The 20,626-nt window shown below is 34.1% G+C and overlaps 1 protein-coding gene across 1 annotated transcript in view; it reads left to right on the top strand.

The window, feature by feature from the left end:
- The first annotated feature begins 3,013 nt into the window (after window positions 1-3,013).
- LOC120417400 (uncharacterized) overlaps window positions 3,014-20,626 on the top strand; it is a 117,588-nt gene continuing 99,975 nt past the window's right edge. The window contains exons 1-2 of the mRNA XM_039579436.2: window positions 3,014-3,317; window positions 16,178-17,234. The gene's annotated coding sequence lies outside the window, so the exon portion shown is untranslated. The remainder of the gene's footprint in view (window positions 3,318-16,177; window positions 17,235-20,626) is intronic.

Consider the following 20,626-nt stretch of genomic DNA (forward strand, 5'->3'; position numbering starts at 1 on the left):
ACGAAGTTTACCGAGTTGCATAAATACGACGAGCTCTTAAAAAAATAAGTTTTGCAACGAGTTACTTACAATATTTTTAGCAATTCCGAATGTCAAACACAAAAAAATACTCAAAAATGTTACTTTTCGATATTAGTGCTGAAAAGTTTAACTTTTCAGCTCACATTTTAGTGCTGAAAAGTAGAATTTTTCAGCGCTGGTTTTGAAAGGTTTTAATTTTTCATTCTGTTATTTTTGGTAAAGAAAAGTAGGCCGTTTCGACGTTCGATGATGACAGGAAAAGAAAAAAAAATTTCGGAATTGTTTAGAATCACACTGACCGTGGTAGAGAAGTGTTTAAAGTACCCCAAAAAGAACTTTTCATTAAATTTTTAAGAGTTTCAAAAGTTAGTCAACTATAGTAAAGAAAATGTTTATGAAAGTCAATATTTTAAACTTCTCAAAGTGTCATGATTTTCTTAATGAACATGATTTTGAATCAGAAAACGGAATTCATTTTCGGATTCTTTGGACAATTTTCCACTAGGAGAAGGGTAAATAAGTAAAAATGATAGATAATACAGGCAATTTCAATTGAACAAACTTCATGTAAAATGTGAAAACTTTTGATTCGTGCTTCGAATTAGCATAGCATAGCATAGCATTGGTGTCTACCCGTAGCTGCTACTTCGTTATTGACCAGGACCCCCAAACATTGCTCCGTGGACCACAGATGAAAAGTAGGAACCAATCATCACCCCTTCGCCATTTTCAAAGGTCCCTATCGTGCTGATCAATACCGACGCCGGCCACGACCAGTGGTAAGACACGGGGAAGTGGATGGGAATGTTAGCCGATACTTGAGTGATGGGACCGCCAAATCGACTGCGTCTCCGACAAAGTATCACATGAGTTTTGAGGGGTTAGTAAGATGGGTATGAGGTCAGGATTCACTGTGGTAGGTGATGCGACCATGAGCAATTTGTTTATGGGTTGAAATTTTAAAAATCTTAGGCAGCCGGCTGCGGAAAGATACCTATCTAGGGATTTAAATATAGTATTAATTCGACCGCGATTCTCCAGAAATTCTCCGTCGGCGTGCCTTCCGATCAACGGTGATGTAGGAAGGGCTTCATTCATTTAAATTATTTTATATCATAAGCCTTAAAACATATCCGTCGACGTGCCTTCCGATCCTCGATGATATGGAAAGGACTTAATCCAGCAATACGACTTGCTTGTCTCAAAAAACAAAAATCGGATCGTTTCTATCGAAAACTATATAAAGAGAACAAAAATAAAATTCATCGGCCAACGAACGCGCGAATTTTGATTCGTGCTTCGAATTCAGTGAAAAATATAATATAAATCAATAATATTATAAACAAAACCAGTTTTAACAAATTTAACGGCAAATTCCGTCTTTTTAACAATTGTACCAAAAAATTATATGCATTTTGTTAAAAAGCTTATAAACTTAGTTAACTAATTATGAACATTGATTTTTTTTTCTTAAAAACTATATCAGCTATTTCAGTGATGGTACATCTAACGTGCAAATAAAGTTTAAACATCTTAAATATGATTTAACAAGAAAAACTATGATCATCAAAGTAACTCCGGAATTAAATTTTTAACGTAACTATTTTTCTAAACACTATTGAAAAAACTTTTTTTTTCCAAAATAGTACATGGACTTTGTGTGGCCTACCCCAGCACATGTTTTAAAAATAATAATCTTGAGAAAAACCTTACTTATTGGAAAATATTCCAAAAACAAATTGAAATCCTATCAAAGTCACCCCGGTTTGCAGTGTTACTTTTTTATAAAAATGTTGAAAAGTCTTACTTTCTAGCACCCATTTGAGTGCTTAAAAGTATTGCTTTTCAGTTCTTGTTTCAAAAAGTAAATCTTTTCAGTCTTTATTTTAAATAGTGTTACTTATCGATTCTATTATTATTATTTTTTTTGAGAAAAAATTTAGGCCGTAGTATCAGAATGACACAAAAAGTGAGTAGTTTTACAATGGTGTTGCAAAAAGTACCACCAAAAGACCATCTTTTAGTTTTGGATGACAAACTTTTATCATTAGAAGCATTTGATTGGGTGGTTGTCTTTGTTTATAAGGTAATTTAAATCTGGATTTCCGGATAGAGTCACTTCATTTTTCTTTTTGAAATCGCGCATATGTTTGCTAGGATCAAAGCTGAAATGAAAATTGATTTCTACAATCGAATTACTTCGATAACATTTTTATGTATTGTAAATATGAGACTAAAAAAATGGGTGACTAATGGGAAATAGATTGCTTTAAAATAAATGCTCCTGTATTTTTCAATGCTCAATTTTGCGTTCGGGTATTATATAATGATCATAAAAATATAGAAAAAATAAAATAAAAAAAACATGAATTTGTACATAAAACCATCGGTTTTCATCGACCTTTCTGAAAAAAATACTCAAGAACCCTTTAAAAATAATCAGATTCACCCCACCTAATTTCGAGAATGCGCCCTTCTTTCGTTGTGCAAAATATCAGACCTGCCTTTTTTCTTATCTTAAAGTTATCGGAAAAACGTGCTTTGTCGTATTGGTCATGTCTGTTACATAACCACTTGAAACGTTTTGTATTGAAGTTTTTTTTTCAATTGATTTTTTGTTTGCTCCTTGATTTTTGGGAATCCTTATTTAAACTTTTTAAACCTTTTCTAGGAAGATTATAAATTTATTTACGTATATTTTTATAAATAATGATGCAAAAGGTATAGTTCATTCAAGATTTTTCTCAAGCCATCTATTAAATGGAGACGCATGGTGATTAAGACATTTTTTTAAACTTAAAATACCATACTTCTCCATTTGTTTTGCAATCGTTTGTTGAATTTTTTATTTCCTTGTTGAAACCACCCTAATGTGCGTGTGCTTTTTGTCGGGAGATCGCTGCGTGCGTGAGTGAGATGTGAACTCGCAGGCGGCAGAGAGAAAACGACCCAGCTGTGTGAGAGAGTGGACTGAGCACGAGCGAATCTCGCCATTAACGAGTAGTGTGGGTGGAAGGCTGCCATCATCATCGGCATGCCAATGACGACGACGATGTTTCTGCTGGTTGGTTGGTTAGTTGGTTAGAAGATAGGACGTGACGACGAGAAAGGAGAAAGGAAAGAAAAACAGTTTTTAATTAGAGGAACAACCGGGCCAGGACGACGAACACACAATGGTCAAGTGGAGAACGAATTGTGGCACAGGAATTGTAGGTTTGGAGGGAACAGTGTGAAGGTGGAAAAGTGACCGAAGCAGATGAAGAGGAAGTTCTCGAAGTATTCATCAGGATTCGACGGTACGGAACGAAGTTTGGAGTTATTTTGGGCTGCCTGGGGGCGGCTAGAACCGTTGGACCAAAGTGGCTGGAAAAAGTTTTGGAGGCTTTTTTCTAGCCACAGTCGGGAAAAGTGTGCAAATTTTCCGTGGTTTTTTCGTGGTGGGAAAAGTTGAGGAAAATCGTTCACACGAACGCTGAATGCGAGATGGCGAACGCGCGGTGGAGTGATTTGACTTCGGAATTTTTGATTAGTTGATGCTGGAATGTTGCTGGTCTCGGATACACACAATTCGGCAATCCGCAGAGAAGAAGGAAAAGTCCCGGGGATTCTGCGGCCAGGGACGGAGCTGGAAAAACGAAATTGTGCATTTGTGCGTGAAAATCATTAATAAAAGCTCAAAAGTGTTCCCAATAGATGCTGGGTCAGTCGTCGACGTTAATTGAAATATAATCATCTGTTGAAACCCGGAGCAGAACCATCGGAGAAGAAGTCCTGGTGGCCCTCGATGCCAGCAGAAACTGGTGCAGCGCGCTCCAAGTGAGATGAGCGGAGACCAGACTCCAGGTGGTGAGGGATGAGGTGAGGTGATTCTCATCCTTCTCACTGTCGACGACGTCGGACGTCTCGTCCGAATCCCATCATCAAGACCATGGATTTGTGTGAATTTCACTAAAGTTTCTCAAACATAAAAAAGTGATTTCATGTTTGTTCGAAGGATTCGTTCCAAACAATGCATCCTTGAAGGGAGTCATCATGCTTCGAGTCAGTTTGCGGTCATTGTTGTTCAGCAAACTCAGTACAAGAAGAAAATACTCAAAGCACACAGATAGTAGCAAGTAACAAGTAGAAGAATTACACGGGAAAGTAATCGCCAAACGGAGAAGAAGAGAGTGGAGAGTGGAGTTGTGTTGTGTATTATGTAGCCTGTTGTCAGCAACAGGAGCCTGTGTGCTGTCGGGGAGTAACAGTCATGTTCTGTGTAGCAGCATCAGTATCAGCAGCAGGCACGAGAGTGATGTTCTCTGTTGTTTAGGGGAGGAAAAGGCAGAGAATGGACGGGGTGGGCGGTGAAGAAGCAAACATCACCGTTTTTTTTTGGTTGAGATTATCGATTTGTGATTGAAAAGTTGAACGGAGTGGGGAAAATTTTTCGAAGAGGAGGTCATGGTTTTGGAGTGCACTAGTTTAATAGAAGGATCAAGTGGAGAAAATTAATCTCACGAAGATTCAAAGGCCATGATTACATCAGCACAGTTGAACTCCTAAGAAGAACTTTTTCTGTCATTATAAGCCAATGCACCACGAAAAAATTTCTTTGTGTGACCACAACATCTTGCTTCCTTATGACTAACAGTTTATTTTTTTTATGTTCCAATATTTTGCATGAAAATACAAAAAAAGTGTCTAGACATAATTCTCTGGTATGCCCTTTAACTTCCAGAGTGGCCAGTGAAATCCCTTGTTTTTAATTCCCAACTTTTTCCAAACGGTTCCAGAATTTCAAATAAAAGGCATTTAGAATTCGAAGTACAAACTATAAAAAAGTATGCAATATTTATGAATAAATTTAATAAAATCAAACCATTACCAATTCAAATTACTTCAAAACTATCACAATTTTGATTCAACCAGAAAACTTTTACTATATTAAGCTTTTCAACAATAATTACATAAAATTTCAAGGCTCACTTAAAAAATGGGCAGGTTTCTGTTCCTTGAACTTTTTACTGGAAAATATAAAAAAGTAATGCAAAAAGTTATAATAAAATTAGACCGTTGCAAATATTTTTTTAAATTTATGTCGCCCCCTTCTAAATTGATCCGAAAAATAAGGGAGGAAAAACAATTTTTTTTTCAAAACACTTCAAAATTCTAATGGAAAAAGAAGTCTAATGAACTGAAAATAATTTGAAATGCATTTTCCTGCGTTCAAAATAATATTTTGCATATTTGATGCAAATCGATCAACAATATTTTATTTTTTGTGAAATTCCGTTCGCAAATAGTTTATTTTTTTCTCGACAAAAAAATAGTTCGCCAATGTTTTGATATTTTGAAAACTTAAGATTGCAAAATATATGGGCAGGTGTAAAATGCATTTTGAAACATTTTTTTTTGTTTGAAATGTTAAAACCTTGGCTTGTAGGTAATTTAAATTTTTATATTTTTTTTTGTTTGCCCCCCACATCGACTTTGGCCAGAGTCAATGGACATAAATTTCAAAAAATATTTGCAACGGCCGTAATATAATTGGAATTTTTATCTAAAAATGCTTAAAATAATTAATTTTTTGGTTGTTAAATGGTGCGTTCTTATTCAATGTAAAATCTAGTTTAATAAAATTTCATACTGTAAATCTCATTAAATGCAATGATTTCGCTAAGACATATTCTTAAACATTTGAATAACAGCCTAAACAAATTTGAAAACCCCATGGATCTTTAATCAAAACAAAAATAATAGGATTTTATTTTGTAGTTAAGCCAATGCAAATATTTTTCAAAGTTTTTGTCTCTCGGCTCGGGGGACAAAAAAAATAAAAATTGAAATAGTTTTCAACATTTAAATGCAAAAAGTTTAAGAAAAAAATTAAGGTTTGAGGAAAATAAAAAAAATAGCGAAAACAATCTTTTTTGCGATAATCGAATATTTTCAAAAATTCAAAATGTTGTTAATGAACCCAAAATTGCGAAAAATGATTCTAAACGCATTGAAATTTTGAAGTTTTTTGGAAAAATATTGTTATTGCCCCCTGATTTTTCGGGCCAACTTAGAAAGGGGCCACAAAAACTTTAAATAAAATTTGCACCAGCATTCTGATGAAATAAAAATTAAGCACTATTCACATGTTTTCAACACATTTTAAATGATTTTTTTATGGGATTCCTAAGGGCCAATGTCTCAAATATTGGTTTATTCTCAAGTAGATTGAAATGTTGAAAGGAATCTTTGAGTATGAACATTTTAATATCATGCTCATGACGAAGTTAAAGAATATTGTTTCATAATTATTTAAAAGCTATAAAATACTGTTCAATCAAGTATGCATGAATTTTTGCAATTTTCTTGACTTTGTACCAAAAAATAACAAATTCCCGACTTTAAAGATTTCACGACTTCAGTGGTCACCCTACTTTAATATTGTAGGTCAAATTTTATTAGAGTCTTACTGTCCAGAAACGCTTATCTGTTTCACGAGCAAAATTAAGCAATTATTGAGAAAATTGCGTTTGAAGTTTCTATTCCACCACCCTTGGTATACAATAAGGTTTGCACTAGGATTTATTTTTGTAGTTTTTTTTTACAAATTTGACGGTTTTTGAAAATAGGTAAATAATAAAATATGTAAGGCCACTACAGATATTTTCTGAAGTTTATGTCCCTCGGTTCTGACCAATGTCGAGGGGGGGGGGAGCAAAAAAATATAAAAATTGAAATTACAAGCCTAGGTTTCAACATTTGGATGGAAAAAGGGTTTTAAAATGCATTTTACACGCGTCCAGTTGCTTTCCAATCATGATTCTTCAAAATAACGATGTATTAATGGAATTTTTTTTTGGCGAAAAAAAAATTTGTCAGACTGTACTTTGGTATTTCATGGAAATTTAAAATGTTTTCAAAGGAGTTTGAACATGCTAAATATGATTATAAACGCATGAAAATGATTTTTAATTTGTTTTCAGTTGATTTAACCTTTATTTTCATAAAAATTTTGAAGTTTTACGTTTTTTTTGCCCCTTCCCCCCTCATTTATTCAGGCCGATTTTGAAGGGGAGAGGGGGGGGGGGGGCGACATAAACATTGATAAATATTTGCAACGGTCTAATTTAGTTCGAATAATACAATAATTACATGATTTCACATGAGGCAGTTATGCGTTGATGGGTAGTTTTAGAAATTATGAATAAATGTTCAGGTAGTACAAATGAGCAACTCTCTACGAAATCGGCCGATATCAACCATTTTTATTTTTTGTATTTTTTGATTTGATTTAAACTTTGTGGGGGCCACTCCTATGACCAATTAAGCTATTTTGTGTCATTGGTTCACCCATACAAGTCTCCATACAATTTTGGCTGCTGTCCATACAAAAATGGTAAATATTCAAACAACTGTAACTTTTGAGTGAATTTTCTGATCAATTTGGTGTCTTGGGCAAAGTTGTAGGTGTTGACTTTTGAGAAAAAATAGGTACACGGAAATTTTTTTTTGCAGATTTTTTAATCAACTTTTTTTTACTAAAACTCAATTTCCCTTAATACGTATTTTTTATATGTTTTAGGGGACAAAAATCCGCAACTTTTAAGCCATAGAGAAACATGGTCAAAAAATCTGCCGCTGAGTTATGAATTTTTGAAAAAATAGTGATTTTTGGAAAAAAATTGACATTATTTTTTAATGCAAAATTGAATTTGCAATCGAAAAGTACTCTACAGATTTTTTGATAAAGGGCTCCGTTTTCAAGATATAGCCACCGAAAGTTCGATTTTTGCGAAATATTTGCAGTTTTTAGATTTTTAAAAATAGTGACCATGAGCGACTATTTCAAAAAATATTTGTTTGAAAAGTTCAGAAAATTTGCTATAAAATTGTCTAAGAGACATTGAAGATTGGACCTCGGGTTGCTGAGATAGAGCCGCTTTAAGAAAAAGAAACACGAAAATTGAAGTTTTCTAAATCTCACCAAAACAACCCACCATTTTCTAATGACGATATCTCAGCAACTAATGGTCCGATTTTCAATGTTAATACATGAAACATTTGTGAAATTTTCCAATCTTTTTGAAATTTTTTTTTTAATTTTTTTAAATCAAGACTAACATTTTTAAAGGGCCAAACATTGAATATTACGCCTTTTTGAAATGCTAGTCTTGATTTAAAAAAAATACGAATGTTTCATGTATTAACATTGAAAATCGGACCATTAGTTGCTGAGATATCGTCATTAGGAAATGGTGGGTTATTTTGGTGAGATTTAGAAAAAATCAATTTTCGTGTTTCTTTTTCTGAAAGCGGCTCTATCTCAGCAACCCGAGGTCCAATCTTCAATGTCTCTTAGACAACTTTATAGCGAATTTTCTGAACCCAAAAAAAAACATATTTTTAGAAATGGTCACTTGTATGGGTGAACCAATGACGCAAAATAGCTTATTTGGTCATAGGGAAGGCCTTATCAAAGTTTGAGCCAAATAAAAAAATACAAATGAAATCCATTTCCGGTTTTGGTGGAGAATTGCTCAATTGCAGCTATACAACCTCAAACATTAGTGCCAATTTTGGGCGAAATTGGTTAAGATTAATCCATTGATACCCAACCCTGAAGTTGGTAAAAACATGTTGTTCATACAAAAATAACTGTTGTTAATCGCTTATAACTTTTCAGGATCGAGTTTTACGGAAATTTAATTTTCTACAAAGTTGTAGAGAATCACATTTCCAATGAGAATCTAATATTCGTATGGAATTAGCACACCTTGTAGACAAAACCGTTAGAAAATTGGGTTTTTCATACATTTTTTCGATTTTCCCATACAAACATCACCATCGAGTATCACAGGGTAAATGTAAACCGATTTTGCTCATATTTGACCCAGAGTCCTAAAATAGCTCAGCAAACAATAATCACCTTAAGGAGCGAGGTTTTAAAAAGAGTTCCATATTCTGGGCACCATTATGGTCATTTGGCTTTTTGTTGCTTGCCCATATATTCAGTTCTGATAAAAAACATTTTGAAAAGCTAGAACCAATTATAAGACGTCGCTCAAATAAAAAAAATCATTAACCAAAATAAAAGCATACCAAATTAATCACAAAACAAAACAAGTACCCAACTCTGCTCCAAGATTGAGTTATGCAGCAGTTGGAATCCCAGAAGTTTCCTCAACTCTCCGTGGGGCTTGTCATGCCAAAGTGGGCGTGAGGAGGACGCGTCCACCACCAGCAATTGATTAATATTTTAATACGTTTTTGTATTATTGCTCGCTTCCATATTCATGACCGAGAGGCGGCGCAAAACACGACTCCCCACAGCCGGCCTAGACTTGCTGGCACTCACTGAGCAGCTGGAAATCTTGCAGTCTTGCAGCACCAGTGCTCTGCCGTCGTCGAGCCAAATTGAATTTTTAATTTGTTGGTGAGCCAAAGTGGGGCAGAAGCTCGAGTGCATCGGGAGCTTTGCTCACGGGAAACTGAGGGCACGAGAGCAAAGTGCCAAGGTGCCAAGAGAAAGTTCATTAGGACAGTAATTTGGACAAGATGGGTTTTTTTAGATTGTTCTGTTTTCCATGGTTTGTTCTGATATTATCTTGTTGTTCATGAAATGCTTGATGAATTGCCAGAAATTAATTCTTTATATTACATTCCCAAGATCTCTGAATTGCAATGCAACCTTTAACAGTAATCCTATGATTTCAGCATAAAACACAGCCTCACTTACCAAGTAAAACTTTAACTATCTGGCACGATTCCAACGCATGTCCTTGTTGTAGCTCGGCACTTTTATACGCTTGGGTTCAATGACCATAAAATGGAACAATTTTGCAAACGCAGCTGATTGAGGCAATAATTCTCTCGAGTAAAAATAATTCCGCCAATTCAGGAAACTTACCTCATCAACGCAATAAAAAATCTTCATTGTCAAAAAAAAAACGAAATAAAAAAGTGCACTTTGAAACGAGTGCCCTCTAACCATTTTACGGGCACTTAAATGAGGCCCCATTAAGTAAATCTTTCCCAGTTCCTGAGGGGAACACCCTTGAAGAGTATCGGGGCCGGCATTTACAAAGCGGATTCAGTGGCAGTTTCTTTCTCAACTTAATGTTAACATGGTAAGGTTAATGATAACATTCCATAGGTCGCCTCCCTAAGGTGTCGTGATAAGGTCCAGTTTGTGACGATACACTACCTTCCCTTTACTAAGCAATCGAATCCAGAAGGGAAAAAGATCACCAGTTGTGTTGGTCCGAGCCGGGATTTGATCCCCGATCTACCGCTTACGAGGCGGAAGCGTTACCACTAGGCTACGTGGCTCGGTCAGGCCCCATTAAGGGGTCATTTTATAGTTTTTCATCAGCGAGATTAAGGATTTTTGTGACAAACTCAAGACGCAAGAAGTGAAATCCAAAAATCGATTCTATTATGGGTGGGTGGCAAAAAAACCTCCCTTTATTCTTTTGTGATTTTTTTTGCTCAGAAAAAATGCCAATTTTTCCTCAAGTTATCTCTCACTCAGCTAGGGCAGAGGAAATTTGAAGCGTCAATCTAGGCGTATAATATTTAAATTACAGCCAGATGGGATCATCCCGGATGAGAATGCGATTTAATATTGTGACTTGAGAGCAGCAGTAAAAAGAACCGAGCTAGAGAAAACCTGAAGTTGTTTCTTTGTCGTTTGGATGCCTTATGTCATGTTACTGTCGAATTACGCGAGGTTTATGAACCTTAACATGGGTAAATTTTCTGAACTTTTTCTAATGTACGATAGAACGGATTTTTTTTTTCAAATATTTACTACTTTGCTTGGAAACTCATCAAAAACAACACCAAGGCTGTTTGTCCTATCGTTACAGTTCTACGCATAATTGTCCCACCAATTATTTTCTATCTCGAAATCATTATTTATAACTGCAACCTTCCATCGGATGAGGTAGTAAAATGTCGGTCCCGGCCTTGGTTGTTAGGCCGTCAAGTCATTCCAGGTGTAGGAGTCGTCTCCATGCCATAAGTACAAACAACACACCAAACCAAGCCTACTCCGGTGGAATCGCTGGCGGCGGTTGGACTCGCAATCCAAAGGTCGTCAGTTCAAACACTGGGGTGGAAGGTTCCTTGGAGTAAAAAGAGATTTGGGTGCTCTCCCCATTCAAGCCTTCGGACTCCTAGGTTCGAGCAGAAACTTGCAATAGAGACCACAAAAGACCCGGGGGTCGTTAATGTGAATGGTTTGATTTTTTTTTCGTATAACTTGTCTCGTTTACATACTGTATAGCAAGAGGATCATAAATAAGAGTGATAAACTACTAACTGGGGCGATTGGGGACACTTAGGACGAACAAGAACCCACGGTACTTTTTTGTAACTTTTATTTATAACAGCATTTTTTAAACCATTACACTTTTCTGAAAGATCACACGATTCTGATCAAAACTGCATTATCAACTCATAAAAGACGAAAATGCATATGGGACATTTATGCGATCATGGGCAGTACAGGTGTTGAATGTTTGATTTTAAAATGTGTATTGCTAAAATTACAAAAATAAACCGATTTTTTTCGACACTTTTCAATATTCTTTATCCAAAATCTGGCTTAAAAGTCAGCTTGCGATCTATTTTTATTTTCTAATTATATGAAAAAAAAAATAGTTTGACAGAGAAATTTCAAAAGCATTTCAAGAAGAAGTTTTAAAGCATATTTAGAAACAGTGCAATGAAAGATAACAGTTATTACGAAAATGTTACTCATTAGGAATACAGTCGTGCCTCGGTTTTGCACCGCATATGGGGGATGCTAAACCGAAGCGTGCATAACTGAAGCACTGAGCTTATGGGATTTTGGCTATACAGGTGACATTGGCTATAGTCGTATGAAAAATCATGCAAACCTAAAAAAATTAGTGTTTTGGAATCGGGATGATGTCAGCTAAAAAAGTATATTGTTATTGCAATATGGGTATCAAATTATCAGATTTTTTTTTTCATACATTTCGAATTATAAATCATTATTTTTAAATGCTCAAAATTTTCACAAAACTACGTATGTTCGAAAAAAAAAATACTCAAAATTTCAGTTTTTACAATATGGGTATAGCAATTGAGATTTTTTTTATGCATTTAGATTGTAATAACAAACTTTTTTGAGAATATTCATCATTTTCACAAAACTACGTTTTTTTTAAAAAATACTCCAAATTTCTGTGTTTACAATATGGATATCAAACGATCGGGATTTTTTCATACATTTCGAATGAAATAACAACATATTTTAAAAATTCTCAAAAAAAAAACATTTCCATTTTTAAAATTTGGGTATCAAAATATGATAGGGATTTTTCATACATTTCGAATGCGATAACAACATTTTTGAAACTACGAAAAAAATACTCAAAAATACAGTTTTTACAATATAGGTTTCAAATGATCGGGATTTTTTCACACATTTCAAAAGTTATAACGCAAACTTTTGAAAATACTCCAAATTTTCACCATACTACGTATTTTTGAAAAAATACCTAATTTTTTTTTAGTATTTTCAGAAAATGTTATTTTATTCCAAATGTATGAAAAATCTCAATTATTTGATACCCATATTGTAAACACTGAAATTTAGAGTATTTTTTCGAAAATACGTAGTTTTGTAAAAATTTTGAGTATTTTCAAAAAATATTGTTATTACATTCGAAATGTATGAAAAATCCTGATCGTTTGATACCCATATTGTTAAAAACAGAAATGTTAAGTTTTTTTTTCGAAAAACGTAGTTTTATGAAAATTTTGGGTGTTTTCAAAAAATGTTGTTATCGCATTCGAAATGTTTGAAAAAATTCCGATCGTTTGATACCCATTTTGTAAACACTGAAATTTTGAGTATTTTTTCGAAAAAACTTGGTTTTGTGAAAATTTTGAGTGTTTTCAAAAATATGTTTCATTTAAAATACAGGAAAAAAAGTAATTTTGGGAAAATTTTCATGAAACTATAATTTTAATGGATAGCTGACATCATTCCGATTTCAAAACAATATAATTTTTTTATGTTTGTATGATTTTTTATACGATTAAAGCCAATGTCTCCCATATAGCCAAAACCCCATAAGCTCAGTGCTTCAGTTAAGCACTGGACCGTGCTTAACCGAGGCAGCTGAACGAATCAAAACTGGGGCAGTGCAAAACCGAGGCGTGCAAAACCGGGGCATGACTGTAATTAAATTTTCTTAAATTGTCATGATTTCTGTGAGAGTTTGAAATAAGTTTTAATAGGAATTTGTACATTATTTCCATATTTTTTGGCAATTCTTATTAAGAGCTGATAAAATTTAATTTTAAGTAAATAAGCGTATGTATACCATAATTTGAAATCTTATGATTACAGAACATTTGGGCAGATGTAAAATGCATGTTGAAACCCTTTTTTTCATTCTAAGTTAATATCATCGCTTGTAATTTCAATTTTTATATTTTTTACATTTTTGCTCATTTTAAAAGGGCAAACATTAAAAAATTCAAAAATATTTTTTCGAAAAGATCGGAAAATTTCACGAATGTTTCATATTAAAATTGAAAATCAGACCATTTGTTGCTGAGATATCGACATTAGAAAATTGTGGGTTGCATGGGTGAGACTTAAAAAATTTCAGTTTTCCTGTTTCTTTTTCGTTAAGCCGCTGTATCTCAGGAACCAGAGGTCCAATCTTCAAAGTCTTTAAGACAATTTTATAGCAAATTTTCTGAGCTACTCAAAAAATCTGTAAAGTATTTTTCGATTGCCAATTCAATTTTACATAAAAAAATCTGGTAAAATTTTTATGTCATAAAATTTAGATTTTTTTTTTCAAGAATCACTATTTAAAAAAATGTCTCAAAAGTGGCTTTTGTCCCTTAAAACATATCAAAAAATGTCGAAAATAAAAAAACACGTATTTTGGGAAATTGAGTTTTTGTAATGAAAAGTAAATAAAAAAAATCGTAATTTTTTCCGTGTACCTGGGTAATTCTCCGCCAACTCACACAGCAGTTGCCCCGACCCCTCTTCGATTTGCGTGAAACTTTGTCCTAAGGGGTAACTTTTGTCCCTGATCACGAATCCGAGGTCCGTTTTTCGATATCTCGTGACGGAGGGGCGGTACGACCCCTTCCATTTTTGAACATGCGAAAAAAGAGGTGTTTTCCAATAATTTGCATCCTGAAACGTTGATGAGATAGAAATTTGGAGTCAAAAGGACTTTTGTGTAAAATTAGACGCCCGATTTGATGGCGTACTCAGAATTCCGAAAAAACGTATTTTTCATCGAAAAAAACACTAAAAAAGTTTTAAAAATTCTCCCATTTTCCGTTACTCGACTGTAAAAATGTTTGGAACATGTCATTTTATGGGAAATTTAATGTACTTTTCGAATCTACATTGACCCAGAAGGGTCATTTTTTCATTTAGAACAAAATTTTTCATTTTAAAATTTCGTGTTTTTTCTAACTTTGCAGGGTTATTTTTTAGAGTGTAACAATGTTCTACAAAGCTGTAGAGCAGACAATAACAAAAATTTTGGTATATAGACATAAGGGGTTTGCTTATAAACATCACGAGTTATCGCGATTTTACGAAAAAAAAGTTTTGAAAAAGTTGGTCGTCATCGATCATGGCCGTTCATGGTCACCCGCGACAGACACGGACGACGAAACAAAGAGAAACGCAAAAAGTAACTTTTTCAAAACTTTTTTTCGTAAAATCGCGATAACTCGTGATGTTTATAAGCAAACCCCTTATGTCTGTATACCAAAATTTTTGTAATTGTCTGCTCTACAACTTTGTAGAACATTGTTACACTCTAAAAAATAACCCTGCAAAGTTAGAAAAAACACGAAATTTTAAAATGAAAAATTTTGTTCTAAATGAAAAAATGACCCTTCTGGGTCAATGTAGATTCGAAAAGTACATTAAATTTCCCATAAAATGACATGTTCCAAATTTTTTTACAGTCGAGTAACGGAAAATGGGAGAATTTTTAAATCTTTTTTAGTGTTTTTTTCGATGAAAAATACGTTTTTTCGGAATTCTGAGTACGCCATCAAATCGGGCGTCTAATTTTACATAAAAGTCCCTTTGACACCAAATTTCTATCTCATCACCGTTTCAGGCTGCAAATTATTGAAAAACACCTCTTTTTACGCATGTTAAAAAATGGAAGGGGTCGTACCGCCCCTCCGTCACGAGATATCGAAAAACGGACCTCGGATTCGTGATCAGGGACAAAAGTTACCCCTTAGGACAAAGTTTCGCGCAAATCGAAGAGGGGTCGGGGCAACTTTTCCCGATTTCGTGTGAGTTGGTAGAGAATTACCCACCTATTTTTTCTCAATAGTCCTCAACAATACCTACAACTTTGCCGAAAATTCACTCAAAAGTTACAGCTGTTTGAATATTTACGTACCAATTTTGTATGGACAGCTTCCAAAATTGTATGGAGACTTGTATGGGTGTACCAATGGCACAAAATAGCTTCTTCGGTCACAGGGAAGGCCCCCACAAAGTTTAAGCCAAATCAAAATATATAAAAAATAAAAAAAAGTTAAAATTGTCCAACTTTGTAGAGATTTGCTATTTTTTTTAAATGTATTTTAACAATGTTGAATCAAATTTAAAATCGAAATTTTATTTACAGAAATTTTAAGAAAAGTTTTTTTAAAATTGTGTCTTTTTTAACCTGTAAAAAGAATTATCAGAAAATTTCCTTTAGTTTTCATATGCATATTTTGTTTTTATTATATTTTAGATATTTTTTAGAATTTTTTCAGCCAATTTTTTCAAAAATTTGTGTTGATCATTTATGTTTGTAATATCTTGTTTTCAATTTTAAAATATACAGTAGACTTTCACAGCATCTGGATCGAATCAAATTTAGGTAAATTTCAACAAATGAAAACCAGCACAATATTTTTGAGCAAAAATCAATAATTTATCTGTAATTTAGTTTTTTTTTGTTTTTGAAAAAATCAGTCATTTTTTTCATATTAATAGTCATATTTATAGCTTTTCAAAAAGGTTAATGTTTTGAGGAAAAAGTCGTATTTGTGCTATCTTGAACAACGTCTGAACATGTTTGAATTGACAAATGAAAAGTTAGCACATCATCATGAAAATCCTTTTTCATGATCTTCAACAAATTAGTAAAGCAAGTAGTTTTTGTGTCTAAAAGTGTGTATAAAGAAAGAAAAATCATGAATATACCACCAACAAATTCAGCGTGACGATGAAATCCTTTGGAAAAGTCATCTAAAATTGAAAAAGTGCATCGAAGCGAAGTTTTATCAAAATCCAGAAAAAGCACCGACGACGTGAAGAACCAGAGTGAAAAGTTTATCCCCACTGCTGAGAAAGAGGGGAAAAATTCGATTTGAGAATATCAATTGAAGAGAAGACCGCCAGCGATAAGGTGAAGAGGCAAATAGAATTGCATATAAATCAAAAAATAATAATGGAGCGAAATTGATGACCCAAATTGGATTGGAAAGTGAACCTGAGGTGTGCATTTCGTGAGTGAGAGGAGGAAAAATCAACTACCCAAGGATTACAAGTTCATTTATCATAGCGGGAGAAGAGATAGTTGAAGAAGGAAAAAAAACTGCTGACATTCATCCGAGGTCTCCAGAGGCGATCATCATGGATTCGGTCCGTCGAAGCTCCATCTGTATTCGGCTTCCCAAACCAAACGACGAAGAGGAAAAATCGAGAGAAAAAGCTATCGCAGCCCATAAAGCAAGTGAAAAATAGAGTGCTGCTATTTTTCTGTCTGTGTGTTTTGGTCCAAAATAACCCGAGGGCCCTGAAAAAAGCAAAAAAGAAAAGAAGAGTCCCATCAGTGCACAAAATCTGTACACGCTCGATTGAGAAGCCGATGTGGTGATTTATGTGAGTGTTTATATGGAGCAATATAACCAGAGAGTCGTCCTTTGAGCAAAAAAAACGGTCCTTTCGAGGGGTCCTATCGAAAAAAAATAGTAGTAATATAAAAGTCGACTGTCTGTCTGCTTGTCTGGCAGCACTGCCCTACTCGTCACCCTCCTCGGTTGATGATGTAATATTGTTTGGTCTGGCAACCCTGCACTCTCGAATGATAATAGTTTATGTGAGCCAGTGAAGAGATCCTCGACGAAAACGGACCATACCGGAAGAGGAAGCAGTCTGCGGGAGGTCCCAGTCCCCAGGAGCCTTCAAAAGGCAAAAGGTAAGCATCATCAGCAGTCCTCTCCCTCCCCCCTTCTCACCCAGTCATGTTTGTCTGTACACCCAGGGTGGTGGAATCGTTATTTCTGTTCCGAGTGTGTTGATTGATGGTTTTATGGGTTTTCACGCTTCACGGAAGATTAGATTTGTGCTGGCTTCTGTGCAGTTATAGCCGTGGAGCTTTACCAGAGTATGGACGAGATTGATTCTGATGGGTCTGTGATTGCGCTGGCAAACGACCTGCCATTATTGCTCAAATGGACTCCAATTGACGAATTGAGACGGGGAATAGAGAAAGGGAGCAGGATGCATGCCTGGATGAGCAAGGAATGGTTTGACGTGGTGAATTTATTGCGTCGTTTAGCGAATATTTATCGATGTCAACGGATATTGATCCCAAATGTTGTGATTTTTCTGCAGCTACATAAAAACATATTCTGTGGATATCATTTTGCCAACCAAATGGTTTTGTAATACTATATGTAGAATTCTAGGAGCGAGTAATAGTACTTATTGATGTTAAATTGTATGGAATTAAACCGACCAACAAAACTTCTGCGCAGACTAAACTCGAGAAGAAGCATGAATTTTGGGGTCCCTAGAATTACGTGCATTTTGAATTTTTCAAAAATAGTTTGTCTGGACCGAATGGTTTCTACCCAAAGTTTGTATGGAGAATTAGTGCGTAATGCATGCAATTTTTGGGTTGTATTCAAGAGCCAAGAACCACCCTAATTCTCCATACTAATTTTGAAGAAAAACCATTCGGACCAGACAAACTATTTTTGAAAAATTCAAAATGCGCGTGATTTTGGGGACTACAAACTTTATGCTTCCCATCGAGTTGAGCCAGCGCAGTCATTTTTGTCATTTCTTGTAGGTCAGTGTTATTATATTAAAAAGTTGAAAGAAAAAGGAAACACATAAGAAAATCTGAGTACTTTTCAGCCCACAAGTAGACCTTTTTAACTGTTACCTTTTTATTGCCAACTTTGGTCATTTGTTGACAAAAACTAACTTAATCCACCAAGAATCAGAAATGATTAGCATCAGAATTGTTGACTTTTTGTAAAACTACTAAGCAAGATGGGTGAGGAACCAGATTTTAAAAATTCATAAGAGCAATTCTGTCCCAAAACCGGAAATTTAAATTAATTAATCAGCAATTCCATTTGAAAAAAAAATTCCATTTGAAATTTTTTTGTGGGGGTTCCTTGGACAAAATGATTAGACCCGTGGATTCAAAAGTGGCAATTTTCGTTAAATTTTCGCAAAATCAACTTTTTTTTTAAATATACTTCCGCATCATTTCAACCAACTTTAGCTGTCTTCGATGAAATGAGTTAGTTGGCCTTTCAAGGAAAAATAATTTGAGGACCGAAAAACATTTGGAAAAGTCGTATGAAAACTTAAATTGGCGTTTTGACGGTTAAAGGGCCAATGTTTGAAAATATTTTCATCGGATTCCTAGGAAAATTTTACGTAAAATACTCAAAAATTCCGAGATATGATTTTTTGAAAATAAAAACCGGGATTTTCAGCGCGCAAAGTCAATAAAATGATGAGAACGGGAAAAAACTACTTTTTTCACAAAAAAATGCGATAACTTCAAAATTCAAGCGATGCCCTATACATGTTTAGGTACCAAAAGTGGCGTCTTTTAATTAGGAAAATTTTGGTACTCAAACATGTATAGGTCATCGCTGAAATTTTTAAATTATCGCAGATTTAGAGAGAAAAAAAGTTTCGTTAATTTTTCGATTTTTCGCGTGGCGCACCGAAAATGTCGATCAAATGTTAGGCTGGATTTTTTTTAGAAAGACTATTTATTACCAATCATTTGCGTCCAAGACAACTAAAATCGGTTGAAATGGCGTGAAGTAGAGCGTCCAATTTCCCGGGGTTACAAATTTCCCGGGAAACGGGAAATTTTCAGCCAATTTCCCAGGAAATCCCGAGAATTACCGGGAAATTTTAAATTAATAGAAAATTGTTATGATCTTGGTTTTAATTAATATTATGCAACAAAATTGTATAGGACATCAACATCAATGGTTAAATAAGTGTCAAGATCAATTAACAGCTTGACAGCTTGTATTTTTTGATGAGAAATTTTAAACTTGCCTCTGTGACCAGTTTATTGAAATGAGAAAAAAAACATGCAGAAATTATGTTTTTCATGACCAATACTGGTTTCAGCTCTTGAACAAATGGTAAAGCCTTTTAGTGTTGGTTTTACTCCAAACAACCCAATGTTTTCAAATATTTGACGCAAGCTTTGATTATATTTTTTGCATTTTTTGAGAACAAACAATAGAAAGTAATTTTAAAATGATTTTTTTGTATTAGTATGCAACATGATTTAAATTATACGATAAATTAAAATCATTTCACAAAAAGTCTTCTATTTTTCACATTTAACCCTCTAACCTGAAGTTGCACCAGCGCTCCATAATTCTTTTACTTCAAATTGAAATTTCTTCAGTAGTAGGCATTCAACCAATTGAATTAATTCTTTTTGCACAAATTCGATTTTCATTTCATTTGATCATGATAAACAAAAACGTAAAAAAATCTCAATTTTAATTTGGAGGTAAGGAGTTAATATTGTTTTGATAAAATGACATGAACCTGTTAAAAGCTTACCTTATGGAGCACCCGCAGTCGAGCAGTTTTTGACAGTTCGCTCCATAAGAAATACATTGTAGAAAAAAGCAAAAACTGCTCGAATGGAAGTGCTCCATTGTAATAATTTAATACTCATTAATAGGGTTAGTGAAATTTCGCGATTTCGCGGACAGCGTGAAATCCGTGAAATTTTGCTTTTTCCGCGAAATCCCATGAAATTGTATGTTTGTGTGAAACTGTAACAATATTTCTCAAAATAATTTATTCAACTCAAATAGGAATGAAAACAAATTTCAATAATTACTGCAAAGTTAAGCGGTTTAACTACTAATATAGGGTTAGTGATTTTTGACAATTTCGTGTACGTCTTAAACTTCGTGAAATTTTCTGAAATATGTTTTTTAAATAACAAAATAATAAATATTCGATCCATAAAGACTATTTTAGTAAATTTTATTATTTTTCAATTGAAAAGCTTGATATGAAGCATTTGAAGAATTGTTCAGTTTTTTAGAAACTAACTAAATTTAATAATACACATTTTGCTGCTATTTTATTTGAAAGGTATTGTGTCAATAGAAATTCGAATAATCCAGCTTTGTTTTATTCAAAATAAAATGAAGAGCTTTTTTTATTTTTCAAATAACCTTTCAAAAACCCTTTCTGAGTCCTGTTTAATTTTAACAATATTTGATTATTTGGGTGGATAATTCCCGTGAAAGATAAAAAATACTTTTTTTTTGTTTTCTATTTTCATTTTGAATT

The sequence above is a fragment of the Culex pipiens genome, chromosome 3 (assembly GCF_016801865.2).
Source record: "Culex pipiens pallens isolate TS chromosome 3, TS_CPP_V2, whole genome shotgun sequence".
Lineage (NCBI taxonomy): Eukaryota > Metazoa > Arthropoda > Insecta > Diptera > Culicidae > Culex > Culex pipiens.